This window comes from Salvelinus sp. IW2-2015, unplaced genomic scaffold, assembly GCF_002910315.2.
Source record: "Salvelinus sp. IW2-2015 unplaced genomic scaffold, ASM291031v2 Un_scaffold2593, whole genome shotgun sequence".
In the NCBI taxonomy this organism is placed as follows: Eukaryota; Metazoa; Chordata; class Actinopteri; order Salmoniformes; family Salmonidae; genus Salvelinus; species Salvelinus sp. IW2-2015.
The window spans coordinates 81,673-87,915 of record NW_019943901.1 but is presented as its reverse complement, the minus strand read 5'-3'; the positions used below and the strand labels follow the sequence as shown (position 1 = coordinate 87,915).

Below are 6,243 nucleotides of genomic sequence, written 5' to 3'. Positions count from 1 at the left end.
AACTATGAGCTCAGAATAATGTGGAAATTGAGCAAGTTAAGGTGACTAAACTGCTTGGAGTAACCCTGATGTAAACTGTCATGGTCAAAACATATTGATACAACAGTAGCTAAGATGGGGAGAAGTCTGTCTATAATAAAGCGATGGTCTGCCTTCTTAACAACACTATCAACAAGGCAGGTCCTACAGCCCTAGTTTCTACCTTTTAACACACTATCAACAAGGCAGGTCCTACAGGCCTAGTTTTGTCACACCTAGACTACTGTTCAGTCGCGTGGTCAGGTCCACAAAGAGGGACTTAGGAAAATTGCAATTGGCTCAGAACAGGGCAGCACGGCTGGCCCTTGGATGTGCACAGAGAGCTAATATTAATAATATGTCAATCTCTCCTGGCTCAAAGTGGAGGAGAGATTGACTTCATCACTACTTGTATTTATGAGAGGTATTGACATGTTGAATGCACCGAGCTGTCTGTTTGAACTACTGGCACAAAGCTCGTACACCATGCATACCCCACAAGACATGCCACCAGAGGTCTCTTCACAGTCCCAAGTCCAGAACAGACTATGGGAGGTGCACAGTACTACATAGAGCCATGACTACATGGAACTCTATTCCACATCAGGTAACGATGCAGCAGTACAATAATCCATAATAAACCACAGGAAGAGAAGCTCTGCTTGACAGGAACTAATGGGATCCATAATAAACCCCAGGAAGAGTAGCTGCTGCCTTGGCAGGAACATCATGGGGATCCATAATAAACCCCAGGAAGAGTAGCTGCTGCCTTGGCAGGAACTCATGGGGATCCATAATAAACCCCAAGAAGAGTAGCTGCTGCCTTGGCAGGACCTAATGGGGAACCATAATAAACCCAGGAAGAGTAGCTGCTGCCTTGGCAGGAACTAATGGGGATCCATAATAAACCTCAGGAAGAGTAGCTGCTGCCTTGGCAGGAACTAATGGGGATCCATAATAAACCCCAGGAAGAGTAGCTGCTGACTTGGCAGGAACTAATGGGGATCCATAATAAACCCCAGGAAGAGTAGCTGCTGCCTTGGCAGGAACTAATGGGGATCCATAATTAACCCCAGGAAGAGTAGCTGCTGCCTTGGCAGGACCTAATGGGGAACCATAATAAACCCCAGGAAGAGTAGCTGCTGCCTTGGCAGGAACTAATGGGGATCCATAATAAACCCCAGGAAGAGTAGCTGCTCCTTGGCAGGAACTAATGGGGATCCATAATAAACCCCAGGAAGAGTAGCTGCTGACTTGGCAGGAACTAATGGGTATCCATAATAAACCCCAGGAAGAGTAGCTTCTGCCTTGGCAGGAACTAACAGGGATCCATAATAAAACCCAGGAAGAGTAGCTTCTGCCTTGGCAGGACTAATGGGGAACCAAAATAAACCCAGGAAGAGTAGCTGCTGCCTTGGCAGGAACTAATGGGATCCATAATAACCCCAGGAAGAGTAGCTGCTGCCTTGGCAGGAACTAATGGGATCCATAATAAACCCAGGAAGAGTAGCTGCTGCCTTGGCAGGAACTAATGGGAATCCATAATAAACCCCAGGAAGAGTAGCTGCTGCCTTGGCAGGAACTAAGGATCCATAATAAACCCCAGGAAGAGTAGCTGCTGACTTGGCAGGAACTAATGGGGATCCATAATAAACCCCAGGAAGAGTAGCTGCAGCCTTGGCAGGAACTAATGGGGATCCATAATAAACCCCAGGAAGAGTAGCTGCTGACTTGGCAGGAACTAATGGTGATCCATAATAAACCCCAGGAAGAGTAGCTGCTGCCTTGGCAGGAACTAATGGGGATCCATAATAAACCCCAGGAAGAGTAGCTGCTGCTTGGCAGGAACTAATGGGAATCCATAATAAACCCCAGGAAGAGTAGCTGCTGCCTTGGCAGGAACTAACAGGGATCCATAATAAACCCCAGGAAGAGTAGCTTCTGCTTGGCAGGACTAATGGGGAACCATAATAAACCCAGGAAGAGTAGCTGCTGCCTTGGCAGGAACTAATGGGGATCCATAATAAACCCCAGGAAGAGTAGCTGCTGCCTTGGCAGGAACTAATGGGGATCCATAATAAACCCCAGGAAGAGTAGCTTCTGCCTTGGCAGGAACTACAGGGATCCATAATAAACCCCAGGAAGAGTAGCTGCTGCCTTGGCAGGACCTAATGGGGAACCATAAAAACCCCAGAAGAGTAGCTGCTGCCTTGGCAGGAACTAATGGGGATCCATAATAAACCCCAGGAAGAGTAGCTGCTGCCTTGGCAGGAACTAATGGGGATCCATAATAAACCCCAGGAAGAGTAGCTGCTGCCTTGGCAGGAACTAATGGGAATCCATAATAACCCCAGGAAGAGTAGCTGCTGCCTTGGCAGGAACTAACAGGGATCCATAATAAACCCCAGGAAGAGTAGCTTCTGCTTGGCAGGACCTAATGGGGAACCATAATAAACCCAGGAAGAGTAGCTGCTGCCTTGGCAGGAACTAATGGGGATCCATAATAACCCCAGGAAGAGTAGCTGCTGCCTGGCAGGAACTAATGGGGATCCATAATAAACCCCAGGAAGATAGCTGCTGCTTGCAGGACTAATGGGGAACCATATAAACCCCAGGAAGATAGCTGCTGCCTTGGCAGGAACTAATGGGATCCATAATAAACCCAGGAAGAGTAGCTGCTGCCTTGGCAGGAACTAATGGGGATCCATAATAAACCCCAGGAAGAGTAGCTGCTCTGACTCTTGCGAGGACTAATGGGTTTTACCAACCAGGAAGAAGCAAACTATGGGGATCCATAATAAACCCAGGAAGAGTAGCTGCTGCCTTGGCAGGAACTAATGGGGATCCATAATTAACCCCAGGAAGAGTAGCTGCTGCCTTGGCAGGAACTAATGGGGATCCATAATAAACCCAGGAAAGTTACGCTGCTGGCAGCTAGGCCAGAGACTAATGGGGATCCATAATAAACCCCAGAGAGAGTAGCTGCTGCTTGGCAGGAACTAATGGGATCCATAATAAAAAGAAATACCCACAGAAGAAACCTAAATAAAAAAAAAGAAATAGTCTGCCTTGAAAAGACACATAATAACCAGAATAGCTGCTTTGAGTAATGGGGAATATAATATAAAAAAAAGATATAAACCCCAGGAAGAGTAGCTTCTTGCCTTGGCAGGAACTAATGGGATCCAAATAAAACCCCAGGAAGAGTAGCTCTGCCTTGGCAGGACTAATGGGAACCATAATAAACCCCAGGAAGAGTAGCTGCTGCCTTGGCAGGAACTAATGGGATCCATAATAAAACCCCAGGAAGAGTAGCTGCTTGCCTTGGCAGAGAACTAAGTCCCAAACCCGGCAGGTCTGAAAGTACACTGGGGATCCATAATAAACCCCAGGAAGAGTGCTGCTCCTTGGCAGAAAACTAAGGAGATCCATAAGTAAACCCCAGGAAGAGTAGCTGCTGCCTTGGCATGAACTAATGGGGATTCCATAATAAACCCCAGGAAGAGTAGCTTGCTGCCTTGGCAGGAACAATGGGGATCCATAATAAACCCCAGGGAAGAGTAGCTGCTGCTTGGCAGGAACTAATGGGAGACCATAATAAACCCCATGGAAACAGAGTAGCTGCTGCCTTGGCAGGAACTAATGGGGATCCATAATAAACCCAGGAAGAGTAGCTGCCTTGGCAGGAACTAATGGGGATCCATAATAAACCCCAGGAAGAGTAGCTGCTGCTTGCAGGAACTAATGGGATCCATAATAACCCCAGGAAGAGTAGCTGCTGCCTTGGCAGGAACTAAATGGGATCCATAATAAACCCAGGAAGAGTAGCTGCTGCCTTGGCAGAACTAATGGGGATCCATAATAAACCCAGGAAGTAGCCGCTGACTTAGGAGGCACGACTAAGGGGATCCATAATAAACCCCAGGAAGAGTAGCTGCTGCCTTGGCAGGAACTAATGGGGATCCATAATAAACCCCAGGGAAGAGAGCTGCTGCCTTGCAGGAACTAAGTGGGATCCATAATAAACCCCAGAAGATTAGCTGCTGCCTTGGGCTAAGGAACTGAATTACAGGGATCCATAAAAACCCCAGGCAGAGCTAGCTCTCCTTGCTTAGGAACTAGATGGGGATCCTAATAAAAAACCCCAGAAGCAGTTACGTCTCTGACTTGGCTTGGAGGACTAATTGTTGGGATAAGAAACAGAAAACACATCTCTTTACAGGAAGAGACAGAAAACACATCTCTTTACAGTAAGAAACAGAAAACACATCTCTTTACAGGAAGAAACAGAAAACACATCTCTTTACAGAGTTAAGGCTGCGATTGAACTCTGTAATTTCCTTTAGAACTTATATCACGTGTTACTCGTGACCACTTTCTTGAGTCTAGCGATTTCAGGGCTTGTCAAACCTCCTCCTGTTATGTCTTACATCAGAAACTTTGCTGATTCAATAAATAATTCACCTTCAGGAAAAAAATATGTTAACATTATAATCCTGCCTATATTTCTTCCCTTTTTATCCAATTCAGAAATTGACGTACCTTCTCAATCCCATGCCTCCCTTCCACCCCATTTCTCACGCTATTTTCAGTTCGCCGGTATCCTTCTTTGAAATCATGTGCGCTATGTCTCCTCAATGTGCATCCAAAAATAGCCTTTTTTTTAATGTAGAAACAAGTTGTCCATGAGGAGATAACTCTCTCTCCAACACTTCATCTCAAACAAACGTTTGAAAGTATAGCTTTATTCTCCAGATTCATAAGAGGAAGTACTGACGTCTGTGTCTCTCGCAACACATCTCTCGTATTCACCTTTTCAATGGAATCGAAGAATACAGCAACTTTGAGGCAGATTTTTTTATTTATTTAACTAGGCAAGTCAGTTATGAACAAAGTCTTATTTACAACAAACGGCCTACGGGGGAACAGTGGGTTAACTGTCTTGTTCAGGGAAAGAACAACAGATTTTTACCTTGCCAGCTCYGGGATTAGATCCAGCAACCTTTCGGATACTGGACCATCGCTCTAACCACTAGGCTACCTGCCGTCCCATGCTATCATACCCAATTTCTTCTATCATACCCAATGATAGCGCCCACTGCTAAGCTACCACGGAACGCCCTGCTGCAGCAGGAATCTGAGACACAGAGAGAGAGACAGACTGATCATATGACAGAGACAGACTGATCATATGAGAGAAACACAGAGAGAGAGACAGACTGATCACATGACAGAGACATAGAGAGAGAGACAGACTGATCATATGACAGAGACAGACTGATCATATGAGAGAGACAGACTGATCATATGATAGAGACAGGCTGATCATATGAGAGAGACAGAGAGCGAGAACAGCACTCGTATCAATATGAGCAGAGACAGAGAGAGGACAGACTGATCATGGAGACATGAGAGACAGAGAGATGAGAGAGGAGAAGAGAGAGAGAGAGAGACGAGAGCAGAGGAGAGGAGAGAGAGAGGAGAGAGAGGAGAGAGAGAGACAGACTGATCATATGAGAGAGACAGAGAGAGAGACAGACTGATCATATGAAGAGAAGAGAGAGAGACTGATCATATGAGAGAGACAGAGAGAGAGCCACAGACTGATCAGCATTTGACAGAGACACAGAGCAGCATAGACAGACTTGATGATATGGCAGAGAGACAGATTGAGAGAGATGAAATATTCTCTCTATAATAAACTTCCTCGGATGTGTAAGTTTTACTTGTTGAATTTGTATTGTTTATTGTCATCCTTTTGTATAATATGCTACCTCACTTGCTTTGGGCAATGTTTAACACATGTTTCCCCATGCCAATAAAGCCCCTTTGAATTTGGAATTGAATTGCAGGGAGACAGATGATTCATATGAGAGAGACAGAGAGAGCGAGACAGAGAGAGACAGACGAGAGACAGATGAGAGCGATGACAGAGAGAGACAGCGAGAGACAGAGAGAGAGAGATGAGAGAGGACAGCACTGATCATTATGAGAGAGACAGCAAGCGCGAGACAGAGAGAGACATGACGAGAGCGAAGACAGAGTATAGACAGAAGAGAGACAGAGAGAACGCGATACGAGAGATAGAGACAGAGAGCAGACACGGAGAGAGACCAGAGAGAGACAGAGAGAGAGAGATGCTAGCTCTCTGTCTGCCTTGGCAATCCGTAGATTGTCGAGAACAGAGCTCACGGCTGTGTCTATTACAGAAAGAATCTTCCTCTC

At 45.9% G+C, this 6,243-nt stretch overlaps 1 pseudogene; it reads left to right on the top strand.

Moving 5' to 3' along the window:
• The window catches only part of LOC112074339 (teneurin-4-like), a 66,519-nt pseudogene that overhangs the window by 52,476 nt on the left and 7,800 nt on the right, over window positions 1-6,243 (top strand).